This window comes from Pteropus alecto, unplaced genomic scaffold (assembly GCF_000325575.1).
Source record: "Pteropus alecto unplaced genomic scaffold, ASM32557v1 scaffold155, whole genome shotgun sequence".
Lineage (NCBI taxonomy): Eukaryota > Metazoa > Chordata > Mammalia > Chiroptera > Pteropodidae > Pteropus > Pteropus alecto.
The window spans coordinates 3,290,117-3,315,696 of record NW_006438113.1 but is presented as its reverse complement, the minus strand read 5'-3'; positions in this window follow the sequence as shown (position 1 = coordinate 3,315,696).

The following is a 25,580-nucleotide window of genomic DNA, read 5'->3' as shown; positions in this document are numbered from 1 at the left end:
CAAATTTACCTATTATTTTATCTATTCACGTTTCCTTGGTGTAGTCTTTTTTAAATTAAAAATCCTTTACACATTCAGAATACTAACCTCTTGACTATTGCATTTGTTCTGAAATTTTTTAGCAGTCTAATGACTTGTCTTTTGACTTTTATAAGAATACAACATAATATATAAAAATAAAACAAATTTATTGGTGATATAATATTCTATAACATGTAGGAATTTGGCCCACAATAATGTAAATAGGACAAACAATAGTTAATTAATTTGCAGGTAAGAACATTACAAATGTTATCATAAACCTGCTCAGTTCGCACAAAAATTTAAAGAAAAACATGAATATAATTTAAAAATGAAGGACAAAAAAAGAACTAAATAGAAAATCTAGAGATTTTAAAATACAATTTCTGAAATAAAAATTTTATTAGATGAATAGCAGATCGAATATGCCAGAAAAAATAAAAGTGCATTTGAATGCACAGTCACATAAATTATTTAAAATGAAGATGGGGAAGGGAGGAAACACTCAAAAATAATTAAACAGAGTCTCAGAAATATCAAACATAACCAGAAGTCTAATGTGTGTAACTGAAACCCTAGTAGAAGATGAATATGACTTACGTAAAAAAATACTTGAAGAAAAAATGGCTGAAAACTTTCCAAATCTGATAGAAGTTTAAAAACAACAGATCCAAAAAAGCTCAACAAATTCCTACCAGAATAATTATGCATACACACACACACACACACACAGAAAACATCAAGACACAACATAGACAGATTGCTGAACACTTTATATAGAGAGAAAATCTTAAAAGAAAGCAAAAGCATAATATGTACAAAAAAAATAAAGAAATAACTTAAGCAGATTTTGATTAAGAATTATGAAAGCCAGAGTTGAATGGAATGCCATGTTTAAAGTACAGAGAGGGAAAAAATAATTCATATACAGTGAAAAATCTTTCAAAAAAAGTAATATAAAGGTCTTTATAGAGAAAAAGTGAAAGAATACAATACCACAGTACCTACATGATAAGAAATATTAAAAGAATATTCATCAGGAAGAAGGGAAATAATATTGGTAGGAAACTTCTCCAAAAATGCAGAGAACCAGAAATGATAATCAGTGGGTAAACATATCAGGTATGTTAAAATTTCTTTAGAAGGTAATTTATGATGTGCAGCTAAAGTAATAACAATGTATTGCATGAATTAAAACATGAAAAAAAGAAATGATAACAGCACAAGGAATAGGAGGGTAACAAAAGAAAATGTTTTGTGAGGTTCTTACATTATATGTGAAATGGTATATTGTTATTTAAAGATAAATGTGCTAAATTAAATGTACATAATCTAAACACTACACAAACATTGAGATATCTAATAAATCAACAGTAGGGATAAAACAAACCCTAAAATAATTAACTAAAAGAAAGCACGAAGAGAATAAAAATGACTAGAAAGGGTTAAAAATAAAACAGAATTGAAATGGTAAGATAATAAATTTAAACTCAAATATGTTGATTTTATGTTTAATATTAATGGTATAAATCCTCTAATTAAATAGCAGATATTGCTAACCTGGCTAAAGGGTAAAAATCAACCATATGCTATATATATGAAATTGGCTTTAAATATAAAGATTTTGTTAGGCTTAAAGTAAATGGATGGAAAAATAAATAAAACTCAACATAATCTTAAGAAAGTTGAAGTTACTATATTAAGAACAAACAAGTTGCCTACAGAAAAAGAATTATCATCAAGGATAAAGAATGTTGTTTCATAATGACAAAGGAGTCTAGAAGACAAAATTTCTAAGTCCCCATTTTAAGCTTAAAAATAGATCTTTAAAATACAGGAAGCAAAAATCTGATAGAAATGAAAGAAGAAATAGGCCAATCTACAGTTATAACTGAAAATTTCAACACTCCTCTCTCAGTAAGTAAAAGAAGTAGTCAGAAAATCAATAGATGTATAGAAGACTCTAAATATCTCATTGATACTTACAAGGCCTTCCCAACAAGAGTAAAATACACATTTTTTTCAATTGCATGTGGAACATTCATCAAGTTAGACCATATGCTGACCTCTAAAATTAGTCAATTAATTAAAAAAATTAAAATTAGACAGGGGATTTTTTTTCTCACCACAACAGGATTAAATAAGAAATAAATTACAAAGAAATATGTGGAAAACTACAAATAGTTGTAAATTAAGCAAAATACATCTATATAATCACAGTTCAAGTAAGAAACAACACATTTTAACTGAATGAAAAAGCATAATATATCAAAATTTGTATAAGTTACAATAAGTAGTTGAGATAATGTGTTATTTACATAATTGAAAATAGATTGTTACAAAAGAAAGAGATCAGAAATAAACTCCCATATATAGTTTCTTCATTTTTGAAAAAGGTGCCTAGGTAATTTAATGGTAAATAATAGAGTTTTCAACAAACAGTGCAGCAAAATTGGATATATATATAGAAAAATAAAATGACTCTACTTCTGGTTACGATGGCAAGGTAGGTAAACGCTATGTTTGCTTCCTCTCATGGCTACATCAAAATTACAACTAAATTAAAATTATGGAACAAACACCCTTGAGAACCACTTGAGGACTAGAAAAACAGAACTGCAAATAAAGATATAAAGAGGAAGCCATGTCAAGACTGGTAAGAGAGGTGGAGATGTGAAATGAAAAGTCCCACACCCATGTGTGGCTGTTAAGAATTGGAAGGGATATCTCAGCTGCAGAGGTACCTACTGAAGGGAGAGGGGTCCCAGCTCAATTCTGGACACCCTAGCCCAGACCACTAGTGCCGGGAAGAGGAATCCCTACAATAGCTGGCTATGAAAATTAGCAGGGACCCAGTGCTGGTGAGAAGAGGGGTGAAGTAGACCCAGGCATCCTCTTAAAGGGCTCACACACACTCACTTAGTCACAACACTTATCCTAGGCTTCAGAAACAGGACAGCATCTTAAAAAGCACCAGGGAAATATGGGGAGGAACTGAATTGTCTGCCTTCAGGACGAGGGCTAACAAGGTAGCTCTCTCCAGTGCCAGCAGACACCACTGTTCCTTTGTTGAGTCCTCCTCCTACTCAACCTACAGGCATAGTTGGGCCCCATATCTGAGTCTCCAATAACCTGGTTAACACTATGCAAACCCCGCCCTAATGATTCTCTTAGATCTTTCCCCACCCAATTCACATGCCTAGACCAAGCCTCTTTCAGAGGCTAACCCACACAAGGGGACAGCCTGGGTCTTTACCAAGGTCTTTTCTAAAATCTCTCAAAGTTACACAAACCCAAAACAAGCAGTAGCGGACCTCAACGTGCCCTGTACCTCTTGCTAAGCTACCCCAAGCCCAGCACTAGTGGCAACCAGCCTCAATTCATAGTATAACCACTGCCAGGGGCACAACCCCAGCACAGGCAGCTGAAGATCATTTTGTAGCTCCTACCAGGTGGCTCCTGGCTGGACAGAGGCAGCAGTTGACCTTGGCCCGCAAGAGGCCCCAAAACCAACACTCTAGGTGGCCAGCTTTAGACCACACCAGAACACCACCTAATTAGCACCACAAACAGCATACCCAAAGGGTCGACACAGCAACTACCTTAGCTCCACTAAACCAAATCCCACTCTGTGGGGTTAGTCCCTGCACAACAGCTTGTCTATGGAAGTCATGGCCATTCCTCACAGCCAGTCAGCCTGAGAGTCTACTTACCCACTGATGTGTAAATAGCAATCAAGGCTCAACTACAACAGGAGAGCACGTACAACTCACACAAGAGATACTCCTGGAGATCCTGACTCAGGTGAACAGGGAGACTGAGCGTTTGGGCCCAACAGGATACCTACTATATAAGACAGATCTACCTAATATATAGAAGCAAATACAGGGAGGCAGCCAAAATGAGGAGACAAAGAAACATGTCCCAATTGAAAGAACAGAACAAAGCTCCAGAAAAAGAATTAAACAAAATGGAGACAAGCAAATCTACTAAACACATGGTTCAAAACACTAGTCATAAAGATGCTCAATGAATTTAGGAGAAAAATAGATGATCTCAGTGAGAAGTTCAACAAAGAGATAGAAATGAAGGCAAAGAGTAAACATTTTAGTGATTTTAAAATGTGTTTAGACTTAAGCTATCATCAACTTAAAATATACTGCTATAAACATGGCTTGGTATATATGAAGCACATGGTAGCCACAAACCAAAAATCTAAAGAATATACAAGGAGTAAAAAGAAAGGAATCCAAACACACATCTACAGTGAACATATAAGAGAAGAGAGCAAAAGAATAGAGGACTACAAAAGCAATCAAAAACAATTAATGAAATGGTAGTAATCATTATCTATCAACAATGACTTTAAATGTAAATGGATTTAATGTTCCAATCAAAAGACAAATGGATAGAGAAATGATACATGTATAGAAGAAATATTACTCAGCCATAAAAATGAATGAAGTTTTACCATTTGTGACAATATGGATGGGTCTAGCAGGTACGTTGGCTAAGTGAAATAGGTCAGAGAAAGACAAATACTATAGGATTTCACTTATATGAGAAATCTAAATAATAGTAATAATAATAATAACAGCGATGATAATAATAATAATGGAATAAGCAAGACAGAAGCAAATTCATAGATGCAGAGAACAAACTTATGGTTGGCAGGTGGCAGGGGGGTTGGGAGGCTGGGTGAAAAGGTGAAAGGATTATGAAGTTGAAATTGGTAGTTACAAAATAGTTTTGGGATATAAAGTACAGCTTAGAAAATTAAAAGAAGAAAAAAATAACATCTTCCAGCATACACAAAATTTAATTCTAAATAGTTCAAAGTCAAAATATCAAAGCTACATCTCGAAAACTTCCAAAAGAAATACTAAAACATAGGAGGGAAAATTTTGCTACTTTGGAGTAAACAAAAGATTCCATAGATCACAAAAAGCACGATACATAAACTATTGATAAATTATATTTCATCAAAATTAAAACATCTGTTTTATAAAAGACTTTATTAAGAAAATATTTACTATGCAATAAATTGTGAAACTATACATTTATGACTTATATACTTTTCTGTATTATAGTTCCAAAAACTAAAGTTTAAAATAGAGTAATGTCTATTTTATCTTCAATAGCTATTTCATATTTATCTGAAGGAAATATTATAAAAAATTCAAACATGTGTTAATTTTATATATTCACATGTTTGTAGTTATATTATTACTAACTTTTTTACATTCTTGGAAGTTTTTATAATCAAAATGTATATGAAGATCATGTAGCAAAATAATGAATTCCATGAGATAGGATTCATTTAAAAATATAGTATTTAAAATTATTTCCATACTATTATTATTTGCCTGAGAACTAGATAGATAGATAGATCTAAAATTAAAATTGTTATCAGTTAATATTTTATGATGGAAGGAACTGTTTTTTTTTAAGTCCATATCCTTTATTTATAAATGAATCATCAAAGCCTATGATCAGAAATACATTTTGCAAGTTCCCATGAAATTGATTATCTAACTTATTCCTAAACTAGAGCAATTAATCAGAATTAATAATGATAGCTCAGCAGAGGAGAAAGTAGGAAAGGTTTAAAACCACAACATTTTTTAAAAGAACAGCATATTGGCTTAGTTTTGCACACTGGCAAACTACTTCACTGGCCAGAATCAGCATTATATTAGTGAAAAGAAAAAATGATTATGACGATTACCCAAGTTTTAGGAAAAATGCATGCATATATATGCATGATTGTTATTTTGTGTAAAAAAACATTTAGAAAAATGTGGTTGTTTAAACTGTGTTAAGATTCTTTTGTGAATTTAACTTTGTGAGCTCTGGGTTCCTGATAACAGTGGATAAATGATGAGTTGCTGTATATAACAGATAAATTGACCTGCACGCATTTTGATTTTCATCAAAACTAGGCTTTCAACAGGAGCATTAGGAACAGAATAAGTCATAAAAATGAAGGAAAATGTCTAAAATAAGAGTGACATTTTCTTTCCAATGAATTCCATACATAAATAGTAAGTCTTTTGTTTGTTTATTTAGGTTTTCTTTTGATTTGGTTTGGTTTTTAACACTCGATTTTTTTAAAGTAATTTTTCAGTAGTAGTCTTGCCTTTATACATAGAGCTACGATCTCAGTATTTTTATAACTTTTCCTTGGTACACTGAGAAAATTTAAAATGTTCCCTTTTTCAACCAAAATTTGGTAGACCTCTTCTGTTATGAATTTAAAAAAATCATTTTTGATAGTCTTGGTTTTTAGCTATGCTTTTAAAAATATATACTTTCCATAATATGAATTTACAAATTTAGTGTTAGTTTGAAATGTAATTTTTTAAATCCTCAAGGCAAATTTTATTATTAATATTAAAATAAACATATTTTTTAAAAAATTCAAATTTAAGATTACATGGATATTTTTTCCTTCTAAAAGTTATTTTATTTTTTTACTATAGTACATGTAATTCGTATATACTACATTTGACATATTCAGGAAAAATAATCTGAAAGGGCATTCATAATTATAACATTTTAGATCTACTCAGAATAGTGACCTATCTTTAAGAAAACTAGCCCTGTGCATTTTAGAGAAGGTCATCTGAGAGCTTTAAAGTGAAGGGCTTTCTTTGGGATCTAAAAAGACAAACAAGAAACTCATTAGCAGATTTGTATGTTGCTAACAGTCGATTAATTTAGTGTTCACTAGTAGCACATATGGGTGTCATTAAATTATTTTTAATGCTTCATACAGATGGCTTTAAATCAACAGCTAGTGGGGTACATATTTATGTTTGATTGGCACATCATTTGTTTTTAATATTTTTCTCATATTCTTTTTTATTAAAGTGTTAATTCATAAAATGCACATATGAATAAAATCTACCTAAAATTTTTATTAAAATATTCACTAAATATTCAAAGGTTAAACAAAACATCAGCTGAAAACCAAAACCAAAAAAATAAAAAAAACTATGGTGAAACAAAAATAAGGAGCCTATTTACTCGAATTAGAATATTTGACTATAAAACATGGGTTGTGGTTACATGTTTGTACTTAACACCTTGTCTAACAGGTAAATCTCATGTAACATAATACAAGATTTTTGAAAATACCAGCTATTTAGCAGCTACTGTAACAGGAGTTGTAAATGGCATGTGGACAATCAAATAGGGAAAAGAAATGGGCGCTTCTATTAGAGCATACTTCTGCACTTGCATACTTTGTAGTGTATGATAGGTTCCCATCGAAAATACCAAATGTGAGATCAAATAGCCCATGCAACTTCCACTAGATGAAATCCACCTTAGCCCAATTTAGCTTCAGGAGCACACCATTCCAAGTTGTGTTTAACTTAATGAATTCATGTAGAAAGTTCTCTAAACTCACCTGTGCTTGCTTGAAATTACCAGACTTTCTGAGGGAACAATCAGGGGCCAACATCTGTTACCAAATTCAGCTTACTGTATTTATGGACAAATCTGGTAACATCTGGTGCAATGGGTCTTTATAAAAAGAAGAGTAGAATATTAAAGAATTTTTTGTCTTAAGTTATTAATAAAAAATAAACAGGGAGGTTGCACTTCTGGGAAGATGGAGTACACGTATTTCTCTCTATTTCCTCTACTAAGTACAAAAAAAACATACATATAAAGAAGATGCTGAAAGATGGAGAGAAAAAACAGACTGGCTGTGACCTTGGAACTTAAGGAAAAATATAGTGGTGAGTTTTCTAGGTTTTCTTTTTACCTTATATATTCTCAGGCTTGAAGCCTGAAGAAGCTAATAACCAGAATATACTAACAGTTTTAGACCAAAAACCAAACAAACAAAAGCCTGTTCTTTCTACCCAAAGGACCTGGAAAAATGCAGCATAGCAAGACAGAAAAGTTTAAGGCAATAACTGATCTACTGCAGCCAATACCATTCTATCCATGTCAGCAAAGGCCAAGTGAAAAACCTAGACTTCTGCCATCTTGAAATTGTAATGAGGACCACTGTCCTGCTCTCCAACCACAGTAGTATCAAAGATGAGAAGAGAGTACCTTCATCCCTGGCAACAAGGAAAGTAACAAGCCACTAATTCCTAATGAGATGTCAGTGAAGATCATGTGGGGAGCCTGGACTTCCACCATCACCCAGGAGTCATGAGGCACCCCTTAATTTCTCTCCTGGGATGGTGTCAAAGGAGGCCCAATGGAGATCAAGGACTTTTACCACCACCCAGCTATAAGACAAAGCCACCCAACACAATGCCTCCACATCCCTTCTCTGAAGAAGACCACCATAGGACCAGTAACAAATCACCCGCAGCCAGGGAGGAATCACTGTAGGACTAATAGGAGCTCAACATTCCTACGCTCACCAGCTTTAATAAGAATCCCCTGCTTAGGTGTCAACAGAGAACACATGAGAGCCCTAGACTTCCAGCCCCACCTGGCAGTAACAAGGTGGAGTCCCTTCTTTCCCAACAGAAAGTTTTTATAGGCAGCCAGGTAAAACAGAAAATAATACCCATGTTGTCCAGCTTTTTAAATAAAAGATCATTTATCATATTAGGAAAATCTCAAACTGAATGAAAAATACATAATAGATGCTAAAGTCAAAATGACAGAGATGTTAGAATTATCTGACAAAGATGTTATAGCAAAAATGCTTCAGTGAGAATTATGAACACCTAAATTTAAAAATTAAAAAAAGTCTCAGAAAAAAATAGAAAACCTCAGTAAAGAAATAGGATATATAAAGAAGAAACAAACAGAAATTTTAGAAGCATAAATAGATAAACCTAAAAGAATTAGTCTATAATTCTAATTTGACAACTCCCTTTTCTCAATTAATAGAACAACTAGTCAAAAAAGTCAACAAGGATATACTTGAACTCAACAACCCCATGAACCATCACAATTTAACTATCATTTGTAGACCCCTCTACCTAGTGATAACAGAATATTTAAATACACATTATTTTCAATTTCCCATAAAACAGATAGCAAAATAGACTATATCCTGGGTCATTAAGCAAACCTCAACAAATATAAAAGAATTGAAATCATAGAGAGTGTGGTTTCTGATCTCAGTGGAATGAAACTAGAAATCAGTAACAAAATAAAAAGAAAACCCACAAACACTTGGAAATTAAACAACATATATCTCAATAATCTGTGGGTTAAAGAGGAAGTTTCAAGAGAAAACAAAAAGTATGTTGAACTGAATGAAAATGAAAAATGCAACATATCAAGATTCATGCGACATGGCTACCACAATGCCAAAGAGAAATTTATAGCACTAAATGGATTCGTTAGAAAAGAGGAAAAGTCTCAAATCAATCATCTAAGTTCTCGCCCCAAAAAGCTAGACTAAGAATGAGATAAGGTGCTAATATCCAAAATATATAAAGAACTCATACAACTCAAACAACAACTACAAAACAGACAAACAATCCAATTTAAAATGAGCAGAGGAAATAAACAGATATTTTTCCAAAGAAGATATCCAAATGACCAACAGGAACATGAAAAGATGTTTAACATCACAAATCATTAGGGAAATGCAAATCGAAACCATAATGAAATATCACTTTACACCCGTTAGAATTGCTATCATCAAAAAGACAAGAAATATCAAAGGTTGATGAGGACATGGAGAAAAGGGAACCCTTGTGCATTGTTAGTGGGAATGTAAATTGGTGCAGCCACTATGAGAAACAGTATAAAAGGTCCTATAAAAAAATGAAACTAGAACTACCATTTGATTTATTAAGCCTATTTCTGGGTATATATCCAAAGGAAATAAAAACAGGGTATCAAAAAGATATCTGCATTCTCACGTGTATTGCAGAATTATTCAAATAATCAATATATACAAACAACGTAAGTGTTTATCAGTAATGTTCACCAATAAAGAAGATGATACACACACACACACACACACAATGAAGTATAATTCAACCATGAGAAATTATTCAACAATGAGAAAGAAGGAAATCCTGCCATATGTGATAACATGAATGGACTTTGAGAATATTATGCTAAGTGAGATAATCAGAGAAAGACAAATACTGTGTGATATCACTAATATGTGGAATCTAAAAAAAATCTGAATTTGTAGAAACAAAGGGTAGAATGATAGTTACCAGAGGCTGGAGGCTGGGGGAACTGAGGGGATGTTAAAGGGTATACAAACTTGCAACTAGAAGATGAATAAGTCTTGGAGATCTAATGCATAGCATAGTTATTGTACTCAACAATACTGTGTTATGTACTTCAATGTTGCCAAGAGGCTAGATCTTAAATGTTCTCACCTCAAAGAAGAAATTATAATTTATGCTGTGATGGAGATGTTAGCTAATGCTACAGTGGTAATCATATTGCAATATACAAATGTATCATATCAATATGTTGCTCACCTTAAACTTACACAATGTCATATGTCAATTATAACTCAATAAAAAAATTAAAAATTAATTTAAGAAAAGAATCATGTTGGTAGAACTAGTGTACTAATTCTATGATTTATTATAAAGCAACAGTATTCAAAAACAGTGTGATGATTGGCAAATTAATAGAAAAAATAAATAAAAGCAATTGAATAGAGAACCCAAAATAGACCCACACAAATATCTTCAACTGATTTTTGACAAAGGCATAAAAGCAATTTGATGGAGCTATTTGAACAATTTGATATCTACAGGCAAAACAAATAAACAATCTTGACCTAAGTCTTAAATCTTACATAAAATTTAACTCAAAATGTATCACAGATTTAAATGTAAAATAAAACTAAACTTTAGGGAAAAAAATGGGAGAAAAACTTTGGGATATAGAACCAGGCCAAAAATTCATAGTTTTGATACCAAAAGCATGTTCCATAAAAGGAAAAATTGATAATAATCATTTGGACCTTATGATGAAAAGAAATACTAAAGGTTGAAAGAAAATGTTTGTAAACTACACATTCAAGAAATTCTGCTATCTAGAATATATAAAGAACTCTCAAAATAGTAAAAATATATATACAATTAGAAAATGAGGAAAACACATGAACAGACATTTCACCAAAGAAGATAGATGGCAAATAAACACATAAAAAGATATTCATCATTGTTAGCCATTTGGAAGATTCAAATTAAACCACAATAAGTTATCACTACACATCTATCAGAATGGATAAAATATAAAAAAATTGTATCACAAAATGCTGGTGAGGATGTGAAGAAACTAGATCACTCATACACTGCTGGTGAGAAGTAAAATAGTAAAACTGCTGTGAAAAATAGCATTACCTAGTTTAGTGGTTTATTAAAAAAGTAAACATATAACTACCATATGACTGAACAATTGCATTCTTGGATATTTATCCCAGATAGATGAAACTGTGTTTACAAAGAAACCTCTACATTAATATTTAGAGCAGCTTTATTCATAATAGCCCCAAATGGAAACAACCCAGATGTCCTTCAAAGGATGAATGGTCAATAAACTGTGGTGTAGTCATATACAGATACTACTCAGGGAAAAAAGAAAAACAACAAATATTGATACAAATGACTACAACAATCTAGATGAATTTCCAGGGAAGTATGTTAAGTGGGAAAAAAAATTCCCCCAAATTATATGCAGTATAATTTCATTTACATAATGTTCTTGAAATGACATTATAGACATAGAGAACAGATTAGTGGCTGCCAGGTTAGGAGGCAATGGGAGTGAAAGTGGGGTATGGCTGTAAAAGGGCAATACAAAGTATCATTCTGGTGATTGAAATATTTTGTATCTTGACTGTATCAATGTCAATATCCTGGTTGTGATGTTGCACTATAATTTCAGTAGACTTTACTAGTGGTAGAAAACTGGGCAAAGGATACATGGGAATTCTGCATGTTATTTTTTAACAGCATAGAGTCTATAATTATCTCAAAATAAAAAGTTTAATTAAAAAGTAAACAGGGGATGTATCATATAATAAATTGGAAGACAGTGGATAGTGGTGAATTAACTATATAAGTAAAGCATTACTGAATTAGTTATACCTAATAGACAAGGTTGAGGGAAGGCATCTCAGAAAAGTTGGCATAGAGCTAGACCTAAGGAATTAGCAAGATCCTGAAAGGCAAAGGTCCATCACCAAGTGACACTGAAAATGGCATCAGAGGAACCTAAGGACTGGTAGAAGATGAAAGGTTAGGGACTGGACGAGGATACTGCCTATAGAGGCAGATGGGTGTGAAGGAAAAAAATAGTAGGGATATTTCTATGAGTCAGCTTCAGGGTTAGAAAGGACAAAAACTAGAAATTTCACAAGTTAAGAAGAATGTGTTCCATGTTAAAAGGTGTATCAGAGCTATGATTTGTGAATGCCTTGAGTACAGGAATATCTCTTATTCAATATTGTGTCACCAAATCACTGTCTAATATCTGGCGAATTTCATTAAAAGCAATTTCATTAAAATTGCAAATTTCATTAAAAGCAATTTCACTGCAATGATGGGGGTAGTAGACAGATTTCAGTGGGCTAAAGAGTCAAAGGTAAGAGAAAATAAAATTTTTAAAATGCTTGTTTCTGAAGGTAAGAATCCCCCCATCCTCAGGAAGTGCAGTTAGCATTAATATATTGGCTAGGTGGAAAACCGGAGGAGAGAAAGAGCAATTAGGGGGATCGTTTTATAAACTACATAATTGTCTAATATATGGTATACTTGAAATTAATAAAAAAAAAAACAAACTTAGAAATAAAAAAAAAAAATTCCCCCACTCCCTAAAAATTTAAAAGGCAAGGGCACATTTTGTATTATGCTTTGTGTGTGTGTGTGTGTAGTTTTAATATGTGAGAAACTTCACATACATCTTTGCAAGGAAAAAGAGTCAGCAGAAATGGGGAGAAAATTAAAAATACAGGAGAGAAGATGAAAGGTAGATATGGGAATGAACTTTAAGGAAATAATGTAGATGCAGATGTTTATAGGTTGAGAGGAAGAAATACATAGCCAATGGCCTCTATTTTTCAAATAAGTGAAAGGTAAACTGTGCTATTCTAGGAGAGCAGAGAAAGAATGGGACCACACAAAAGCCTCTGGTTTGGAACAGATAGAAAATGGAAGTGGAAACTGAGCTATCGGCATAAACCCATTTCTCATAGCCATTTGTCACCATGTGAGCCACGTGTTTATTTATTGAAATATGGTTCTTTCTGCATTAAAGTATTATTGGTAGGTATATAGTTATTGTCATTTTATTACAAAATATTCATGAGGATGTAAAGTGCAGTGTAAGGGATACAGTCAATAATATAATAACTATATGGTATCAGGTGGGTGCAAAACTTATTGGGGAGGTCACTTAGAAATTTATATACATGTCTAACCAATATGCTGTATACCCAAAACCAATATAATATTGAATGTCAACTGTAATTTAATAATTTTTCTAAATTAAATTTAAGAATTATGCTTCCTCCCTTTCATACCTATATCTCCAACCCCAAATGATGCATGTCTCTTCTGAATCAGTTTTCTGCTTACAATAACTGAAGACCATACAGGCTATGTATAAATGTTTATAACGATTTCCCAAATCATATTTAATCAGCACACTAGATTCTTGAATTTATATAAACATGGTTTTTTCAAAGACATACTTAAGCATTATGCATTGTTCAAAGACAAATAAATGGTGGAGCATAGAGATGGATTTGCTCATTTTCCTTTGTGTGTGCACTCTGTTGAACAGAGAATATGAGTCAGAGAAGAGCATGACCTATTTTTAGACAAATGCTTTGTAAATTTCATATGCAGTGGTTGAAGAATATTTAAATCCTAATTGAACTAAGCCATCTCATTACCTGGCTATACTGACCGATGAGTGTTGCCATGGTGATGAAGCAATCAAGTTAGCAGGTCCTACTGTGAGAATTTTCTATTCTGGATACTTTATCAAGTTCCATCTTGCTCATCTCCAAATATTTTCTAATCAGCGGGGATATAAAGAAACTGATTTAATGACATAGAAACAGGAGCCACAAAGGAAAAAAGCTTCCTTGAATAAATCTTATCCCAAAATATGTTGGCATATCATTTATTAAAAAAAAAAAGCGTTTTTAAAAATTCAGTAACACTTTAGGCTCTCAACAACAAATTAAAACCTTCCAAGATATATGTATCGATTTTAACATTTCATAAACTTTCATATATATATATATTCAGGTAAAAATCAAAGCTCAAACAATCAAATGTTTTGTCTGCACAATTGGCCTCAAAAGTAATTATAACTTGTACTATGGACTGAATTGTGTCCCTCCAAATTCCTATGTTGAAGCCCTAACCTGCAATGTGATAGTATTTTTGAGATGAGCTTTTGGGGAGATAATTATGTTTAGATGAATTCATCAGTGTGTAACACCCATGATGGGATTAGTGCCCTTATAAAAAGAAGAAGAGACATCAGGGCGCTCTCTCTCTTTCTATCTCTCTCTCTCTTCCTCTATCTCTCTCTCTGTCCTCTATCTATCTCTTATCTTACTATTTTCACCATGTGAGGACACAGAAGTCAGTTATCTCTAAGCCAGGAAGAGGGCTCTCACTAGGGAACCAAATTATCTGGCACCTTAATCTTGGAGTGTCCAGCCTTCATAACTGTGAGAAATTCTTATTGTTTAATGTACCCAGTCTATTTTGTTACAGCAGTCCAGGCTGACTAATACAGCTTGCTTAAATGAGAGTTTTGAGACCCAAATATATTTTACAGCTTGGTGAAGGTTAGCAGTTGAGAAAAAAAATATATAATTTTCATGCTTGAAAATAAAAGGTAAGAGCAAGAGTTCAGAGTAGTTTCAACTATAACTCAAAAAAGAATATACAACTACTTAATGTTGAGACTATAAACATTTCTTAATTTTTATTAAACACTCCTATATGTTTATGATTGCTGCTATTTTTTTAGTCTAAGTGGCAGTAAAAATTCTCAAATCCTAAAGCATTATAAACTTGTGTTTAAGAGCACAAAAAAAGAGAAGAATAAAAAATATTACATTTTTTTGTCATTTGCATTATGGGAGGAAAACTACATGGAATAAAATGATGGGAATTATAAAAAGAAAAAGTTCTGAATAAAAATGGCAAAGGACTAACCATGCCAAAATGTGTCTTCTAAATTTCTCATTTAAATTTCCATGAAAGTTTGCTAAAATAAAATACAAAGATAAACAACCACACAGTAAACTAAAAATAATACAGGGCAAGACACCAGAATATGGAGTTCATTTATACTAACTGAATTTTATGTGCTACAAAGAAAAGTATCATCTCTGCTTTATTTCACTATTGTGTGCCCAGAATGTAGGATAGCCCATCCCACCTAATGTTTATTAGGTGCTCAATAAACATTTGTTTTTACAATTGTTAACTGGGAAGTTATTGGAAATTGATTAATAAGAACATTTTGAACCACATATCATATTTCTTTCCTTTTGAAAGATAACATCATGGACAGCTTCCAAAGAAAGTAGGCAAAGATGATTTCTCGTCTCAATGTATATTTGATGATGCAGGGGGTTACACTGACCAGAGGAAAACCTACTATGCAAGTGCTATCAGTTAGGCCAGTCAGGACAGGAATTATCTCCCTACTTTCTTTTAACAACTCTTCTTACATATATTTGGCTTAGCAACTCTCAGGATTTTACATTGCAGAAAAAAGAGAAGAATATAAGGTAGATACTAAGGAAGCAGAGTTTGAATTTAGGAACAATTTATTCTGGGTTATTTAGACTTTCACAATAACATTTACTTGTTTGGCTTTTTTTCTAGAATTAATTTGTCAAAGTAAAGTATTAATTCCAGAATTAATTCCAACACATCCACACAAAAAACAATACCCATTGACCTGGCAAACCACAATGGTGTGAAATACTTTTCCATATAAACTTCAGATCTATATTTGAGTGAGAAAGGTGACAGTATCTAAGTGGACTCTAGCATTGAAGCTAGGATCACTCTACCCATGCTTTCTGGAGGTCAACATCAAACTGAAAACTATGATTTAAAAAGAATTCCAAAATGACCAAAGTAATGATAAATGGTAATTGTGAAACATTAAAACTTGGAAAGACTCAGGAAAAATATGATGAAAATAATTTTTATAAAAGATATAGAAAAAAGTATATATGTAATAACCAGTGAGTTTGCATTATTTTCTTCTAGTTACCCTCACCCACTAAATATAAATAGATGAGTTTATTCAGTAATAACTAAAATTACAACTTCTAATATAAAATCATACCTTCCCCAGAATATTATTTTAGCAAAAAGTGTAGTATAAAGGTCCTAAACACTGGTTCCTTGGTCCCTGATGAAACTCCCATCACTATTTATTTATCAATGCTATTTATTCCATGGGAATTTTGATAATGTTTTAAATCTTACAATCTTTTAAATGTTTTGCTCTTTTCAACAAAATTTCTTTACTAAAATGTAGTGTATCTTGAACAAAAAGAAACTGAGACCTCACCAAGTAATTGAAGTTGGTAGAAAGAAGTACAGTACAGTTAATCCTTGAACAACACGGGTTTGAACAACACCAGTCCATTTATAGGCAGATTTTTTTCAATAAATACAGTCAGCATTTTTTATCCTCAGATTTCTCATCCATAGGTTTTGTATCTGCAGTTTCAACCAAGGATTGAAAACAGTAGTTTTACATTCTCAACTGCATATTTACAACTGTCCATGGCAAATATGGTTTTATATGCCCAGTTCGTTGAATCTGCAGATGCAAAGAGCCGATGGTAGAATCAAAAGTTATACGTGGATTTTTGACTAGAAGGATCGGTACCCCTAATCCCAGAATTGTTCAAGGGTTAATTATATTTGTTTCACTGATGTACTTTACCAGATATTGGCCTATGGCCCTGAGAGGTACAATAGTCCATCCCTTATCCATGGGGCATATGTTTCGAGACCCCCAGTGGATGCCTGAAACCAAGGATAGTACCGAACTCTACATATACTATGTTTTTCCCTACCCTTATATATCTATGATAAAGTTTAATTTATAAATTAAGCACAGTAAGTGATTAATAGTAAAAACTAATAATAAAATAAATAATTATAATAATATACTGTAATAAAAGTTATATGAATGTCACCAGTTTTTCTCTTTTTCTCCCAAAATATGTTGTACTCACCCTTTTTCTGATGATGATGTGTGATGATAAAATGCTTTGTTAAGTTGAGAACTTTTCCCTTCTCACCTAAGGAGGGACTTTATGGCTTCTCTTTGGCATATTCGAATTGCTAGCATCACTACTCTTGTGCTCTGGAGCCATTATTAAATACAATAAGAAATACTTGAACAGAAGCACTGTGAAACCATGACAGTCATTTGATAACCCAAAGGGTTACTAAGTGACTAACAGATGGGCAGCATATAGAGCATGGATCCACTGAACAAGGGATGATTCACGTCTTGGATGGGACATCATGAAATTTTATCACACTACTCAGAACAGCATGCAATTTAAAACATATGAATTGCTTATTTCTTGAATTTATTTTTTAATATTTTTGGACCTCAGTTGAAGGCAGGCCATTAAAAACTTGGAAAGCAAAACTACAAATGGGGGAGGAGAGATTACTGTACATATCTCTCCCCTAAGTCCAACTGATTTTCCATTCTTTTTTTCTCTGACAGTAACCATGTCATGTTCCTTCCTCTCTTCATTTCTTCCTTGATTTCTTTTCTCAACAACCAAATGGAAAGCCGGTTTATGGTTTAGATTAGGAGATATGATATAATTCATGTAGAGAATGAAATGTTAACTAACCAAGTTAATCAGTAAATTCTTTGTTCTCTGATCTTACTTTTCTATCTGGGCTCCATTTTTCCCTTTTTAATTCATACTTCCTCTAAAATTATTATACTGTAAATTTCCATTAATTCTTTTCTCATGAATCTCCATAGTTTGGGTTTTTTATTAGGCTTGTTAGTGTTTTTCTTTGTACGGCTCTACTAACACTGAAGGTAACCTTTTCCAAAAATTTCTGAAATCAGAAGCAAATTTATTAGATTTTCCTAGGATATGGGATCAGATTGTTTTAGAGTCTTAATTTTCTGCCCCTACCCTGAAAAGTATCAAAAAATATTTCTACAAAAATTATGAGAAAAAAGCTTAGTTATAAAAAATTTCATTTTTCTGCTTTTATTTCTTTCCTCTTAACCCAACAATTTATTAGGTTAAATAGCTCTTAGAATAACATATATTAATATTGCAGTAAATTAAATTTTGGAAACATTCTCTAATTAGTTTTATGAGACAAAATTTGGGGCTAAGAACTCTTTTAGAATCACCATGGCTGGTCTATCTTTCCAGTTTGGGAAAGTAGATTCCCATCTAATCTCATGATTTAAAGTAATAACTTTGTGGTAAGAGCTGACAAATTTCTAATTAGCCCTCTTGTCATAAATGTGTTCTGTGGACAATTAGGCAACTCAAGTTTATACAGTAAGGATGACTTACAGAGATAGATGTGTCTTTCAGGGATGTGAATCCATGGGGGACTTCTTTATGAGACTGCCTACTACATTAGAAAAATGCAAATAAATCTTGCTTATGACTTAAGAAAATCTGTGGAGACATATTTCTGACTTGTATTAAAATCCCTAATTCTCAAATTTCTTGTCTTCCTATTCACTTCCTTCAGCCATTCTTAATATTGGCAAATTCTCCACTACATTGAAGAGCTGGCTTGTGCCAGGTACAGGTTTTTCAAGACTGTGTCCTGGATAATTTGTCTCTCCTGCCTAGATTCAGTTGTCTTTATAAAACTCTGTTCACATAATTTTGAACTTAATCGATTTTCTTGAGACCTGGGCTCACATTAGAAATGTGCCTTCCCAGATGTTGAAGCACATGCTTTCTCTTTCTGGATCCCTGTGAGGCATAAACTTTGGTATTCAGCCAGCCAATTGGAGTTTCTCTAGCAATATATCACTAGTTTTCTTCAAATCATGGCTGTGTACAAATGCTTAAGCATTTTCCTTCCAGAGCAAATAAAAAGATGTCCTTAGACCCATCCATATGCTGTAATGTCACTCATCAATGATGCCTTTTCAGTGAGGTCAGAGAGAACAGTCTATGTCCCAGACTGGGCCTCTGGTTGTCACTAAAACACACATGTATGATCATTGTAACTTTCTTCCATTAGCTACAGCCAGATGTTTGCCTCAAGATCTCCATTGTTGATTAAACTGAATATATTCTTAACATTATCAAGTTGGCATTTCTTAACAAATGATTGAATGAAAGAAAACTATTTTTTTTAACATATACTATACATTTGGGTACAGTATATAAACAACATACCTATGTTAATATATTAATATTAATGACCTTTAGGGAAAAAATTAGGATTACTTTTATACAGATGGAAAAATCAAAGCTCAGTGAAACTAATAACTGATTCATGATTACACCATTCCTCACTTTGAATATACTTTCATCGAATTTTTACCTTTTTTTAAAGGCTCCATTATCCTTTCCAACATTCTCTGAGGACTTTAAAATCCCATTAACAGTTTTTATTTTTACCTCAATTTTAGAACATTTCAATGTTTATGTGATTTATCCTCCAACTCAATTCTTACACTTTGACTTCCTTCAATTCAGTGACCTTTATATTCATTCCTTAGAAATTCACTAATTGTGTCAATGCCTGAATGTGCTCCATGTTCAAATTTCAAAATCTAATGTTTCACATTTCACTTTGACCTCCTGGCCTGCTCATTCTCTTTTCTTTTACTCACAAACATGTATTCATAACAGTATTGATCCCTCATGTCTTCTATTGTCTCCTAGTCTTCTGAGATTTAAAATAATCTCACTTTTTCGGCTGTCTCTACTTAGAACTGATCTTTCTTGAGCCCTATTACCTTCCGTTACAACCCCCTAAAACTGGTCCTGTTTATCATACATTTCTATTCTCTATCCGAGGTATAGAGACTTCTTGGTGAAAATGACAGCTGGACAATAAGGCTCCAATGTAAATCCATGGTTTTAAAGTCTCTTGAACATTAAAATAAGATTATCTTATTTCTTTTATAAATTTATCTCCTCCCTTTTAATACATCCTTCCAATTGGCATGTAAGCATGTTTAAAAAAAAAAACACAAAAATATCTGTATCCTACAATACTATCTAGTCTCTGCTATTTCTCTGTTTTGCATCCAAACTTCTTAACTAGTTGTCTATACATGATATATTCATTTGTTCTGAATTTCACCTTTATAATTTCACTAAAACAGCTCCTAAGAATATTACCTATTGCTGAATCTAGTGGGCATTTTCCATTTTCATTTATTTGCCCTGTCTGAAGAATTTTGTACTGTGAACCACATATTTTAGTATTCCTTTGGACATCACTCTACTTAATTTCTTTCTATCTTCAAGCTTCTCCTTCTCTGACTCATTTTTAAGCTCATGCTATTCCTTGTAGCCATTAAATATTGGAGTTTCTCAAAATAAGGTCATATTCCAATTCTACCTTCTCCTAGCAAACTCATCAATGAAAAGATTTCAATTTCCACTTGTATACACTTGACTGATAAATGAAACCCCTATACCAGAGTTGTCAAGTAGAACTTTTTACAGTGTTGAAATGTTGTATAATATGTGCTGTCTAATATGGTAGCCATATTGCATAAACCTTTCAGATTTTCCCGCTGCTTTTAGATAAGCATCCTAGTATACATTCAAAACCCTCTAGGGTCACATCCATTAGCATGCTCCTTCTTGCTCTAGCTTTTATGCTAACCTTTTTATTCTGTAGATGTCATATCCAGTTTTTCTCTTACTACAGGTTTTCGAACACTTTTTTGGAGAGACCTTTCTTGACCTCCATAATTATATCACTTCTCTCAATTATCTCCTGGAAATTTGTGTTAATTTGCATGATTCTTTTATTAACATTTGACTTCCTAACATAAAAGCAGAGGTCTTTGCTTTTTGTAGCTGTTTTGTTCACTGTTTTATTTCCAGTGCCTATTAAAGTTACTGTAATTAAACAAGTATTCACTAAGTATGTGCTGAATAAATAAAGTAATAAAATTTTCCTAGGTTCTCGACTTTCTGGATATCTCCAACTTCTTCTTAAATTTTCTGAATTGTATTCCCCAAAGGCATCTGAAGATAATTTTTAATACTTTCCCTTACTCCTGCTGCTACACACACACACACACACACACACACACACACGCACATCTATTATGACAGTATCATGGACCTTGTTTGGAAGACCAAGATCTGGAAAATTGCTTTACAACTACTTATACTTTCTCTTTAGCTTGCTACAGAAAAAAATTACAAGTCATTGAGAATTATTAAAAGAAAAGGTGGAGAAATAAATCTTGTACATGCGTTAGAAGACCCAATATTGTAAATAATGCTGTATATTTTTCCACAAATTGATCTATATATTTGATGCAATTCCACCTGCCAATGATAATATTGTTGTACTTTGTAATAACAGTAGATATTAAGACAAAGTTTTAGCAATTGAGACACTAGTATTGAAACAAAGATAGACACAATACTCAATGGAAGAGAATAGGCAGTTCAAAAACCTGATTTATTACACAGACTCCTGATTTGTGACAAAGATGTCATTGCAGAGGAATGGAAAATCATGTTCTTTCCGACACATCTTGCTAATTGGTGGTTATGCATACTTAAAAAAATACAACCCTATACAAACAAATCAATTCAAGGACAATTGTACATCTAAATGTAAAAGTCAAAACAATAATTTCTAGAAGAAAACAGAAGAGTATCATAACCTTGAGGACAGGCAAAGATAATATAAATGAAGCAAAAAACTACTAACCATAGTGGTAATGATTGATAAATTCGTCTACATTAAAATTGTTTATCAAAACATGCCAGCACAAGAGTAGAGAAATAAGCCTCAAAATAGGAACAGATATTTGCAATGTCTTAACTGACAAAGGATCCTATACAAAATACACAGAAAGAAATAAGAATAAAAGAGAACACAATAGAAAAATTGGCTAAACACTTCAGTAATCATTTCGGTACAGGTGATATTCCTTTGCCGAATAAACTGGCAAATAAACATATAAAAAGAGGTTCTATTTTATTAGTCATCAAGGAAATTCAAATTGAAAGCACAGTAAGATACCACCAACACCCCCCTCACACACACACATACAAGACTGGCTAAAATGAAAAAGATATATGACACTAAGTGCTGATGACTGTGTAAGGCAATCCAATTCTCATACAGTACTGAAGCATTGCATGTATATATATTGATAAAACTTCAGAAAGCTTTCACTGTATATAGTAGAGCATATATATACTCTATGACCCAATAATTTCATTCATTGCTGCATATTTTATAAAACTACATACATATTTATACCAAAAATCATATATAAGAATATTCATACCAGCATTATTCATGAGCCCCAAACCAAAAACTAACAAAAAATGTCTAGCAACAGTAGAATAGATAAATATGTGTAGGATATTTATACAAAGGAGAAAGCATGAGAAGAAATAGTCAATAACAATACATGACAAAATGCTTGAACTTGTTAAACATAATTTTGAGCCAAAGAAGTCAGATCTAAAAGAGTATACATTGTATGATTTTATTTATAGGGGCACAAAAGCAGACAAATCTAACCTATGATTTCAGAAGCTGTATATATGGATAGTGACTGTGAGGGAGCATGAAAATGTTCCTGGGGTCAGGAATTTTCTAATTCTTGGTCTCAGTGTTAATTACATCATTTCGTGAAAATCCATTAAGCTATCTACATGATTTGTGTACTTTTCTGTATATATGTAATACTAAAATAAAACAGTAGATTAAAAGAAAACTTCAATCCCATTTTTGTCAGTGTTATCATATTAGTATCAATAGAATCCACACTTTTTCATCCCTCTGTCATTACCTCAATTCAGTCTCTCACCTTCACTCAATCGTTACTCACCTTCAAAATAGCTGTAGCTTACCAACTGGTTTCATTCCACTCAAAGTTATCCCCATGCAATCACCTGTGAAAACCCTCTAACAGGCAAAAATAACCACTCCAATGGCCTATTAAAAGCCCTTTAGTGTCTATCTCATTAGAAAACTTAGTAGTCAAGCTCCTTGCTGACAAATCTTTTATTATTTCTATTTGCCTCAAATCACATCTATGTCCAGTGCTCACTATTCTATTTATATTCTTGGCATATATTAAGAATTGACATATACTGTTTTATAATGTTTAATAGATAATAATAACCAAGCTGGCATCTGATATCAGATCTGCATGGCTCCATAACCCATGTTTTTCATTAACATCACAATGCCCATTACTGTACATGTGGGGAACAACTTACTTATTACAGAATCAATGTTCTTTAGTTTAATAATTCTTAGCTTGGAAAAGCTGAATAAAAAAACAAAAAAACAAAAAACAAAAAATCAAAGCTATTGGCAATTCATTTTAATGTTTCTCCTCAGCTATGCTCCTATCTCATAGTGTGCTTAAAATAACAAACTTTAACATTGTTATTTATCTTAAAAGAAATGACAAACAACTGAAAAAACTTATCAGTGTAGAAGGATAACATAATTAGATTATAATTTTCAAAAACTAGAGTGAGAATGGTGATGAGATAGATTAGAAGGGGCAGGTGGAATCTGTTTGGTTAACACAGATAAAAGCCACTGACAGCTTGAAGACAAATTAAATTAGAAATAAGTGATATAACATTTTGAATATCATGAAATTTTTATTCTTAGAGGTGATGAGAAGACCAACAAATTTAAAGGATATTAAATAGTTACATCCTAAAAATGGGTCGAACCAGATGATTTTTTGAGCTTTATAATTTAAGTATATGATTCAAAAAAACATTCTTTGGAGTCTAATAATCAAGAATCTATCACATCTATAAACACTGCCTGAAAATATTATTTCTGGATGTTTTATAACTAACTAGTAACTTAAATTACTTATAGATTGACATGCTATAGTATAAAAAATGGTGGAGAATCATAAAATGAAAAAATCAATATTCATAATATTTAATTATTAATATGGTGAATATAGTTGATAAAATGTACAATATAACACTTTTTATTATTAACAATAATCAGGTTTAAGATCACACTTTATTAAAAATTGGAGACAAGGGAAGGAAGGAAATAACATGTTCTGCTGCTATGTGGTAATATACATTACATACTAACATAAGTAATATTGTTCCTTCTTAAGGTAATAGGGAAATAAAATTTCAAACATGTTTATACTTTAAAGTAAAGGTAACCATACTTAGTATAATTAGTAAGTGAAAGATTCAAGTCACTGAAGGAAAGAAGCATTAAGAACTTGTTTGATATAAGCCAATCTAGAAAAGAATAATAAATCCTTAAAGTAGAAAGTATAAAATAAGAAGGCAAAAGTGCAATAAAAATATCAGTTATCATAGTTACTGTAAAAGAATTAAATTCCTCTTGTATTGGTTAAAGAACCTAAGACAATTTTATGATGTTAATAACAGACACAATAAAACAGAATGAAACAGATAAGCTGCACATAAAAAGATGGACAGTTATATACCAGGCAATTACAAATGAAAAGAAAGTCGCCTTGGAAATAGTGTTGTAGACTTTAAGGCAAAGGCATTAAAATGGAAAAATTAGCATGCTTTGTATGAATAACAAGTGAATAAATGAATGAATGAATAAGTATATATAAATGGCAATTATGAGCATTCACATTTTAAATAATTTGACAGTAAAATATTTAAAGCAAAAATGTAGAAATACAAGGTAGAGTTGATAAAATTATAGCCACAGTGAAGGACTTGAATATATCTCAATCTTTAACACACATAAAAAAAAAAGAAAATAGTTAGAAAAAAAAAAGAATAAGATAATATAATGACTTGAATAAGATAATATAATGAAAACTAACATATATAGTAATATTTACTATGTGTCAAGTACTGCAATATTTATTACATGTATTATTATATTTATTAGCTCATTTACTGCTTATTACAAACCCCTATAAAGGTATTGTTATAATCTCATTTACAGATGTGAGAATTAATACAAATAAGATTCAGTAGCTGGACTAATGTTATAGAGTTTGAGATTGGTTTAGCTAAATATTGAATACAGGCAACTTGTTTCCACAGCTTTAGCTCTTAACCACTTTGTCTCTTAATTACTGTGTCAAACTAAAGAGGCATAAATAGGTTTTATGCCTACATACAGACTGTACACATTCTTTTAAATATCTATAATACATTTATAAATATAATCGATAAATTTCAAAACAGAAAATATGCAAACTGATAATTTTGCCTTAAAGTAATAAACACAAAATGAACAAAACTAAAAATATAAATAGAATAACAAAATGCTTTGATAACTAAGTTTGGGGGGAAAATAAAATTAAAACTAATATTGCAGACATTTTACAATGAGAAATCAACAAAACTTTGGGGATCAAATGTGTAC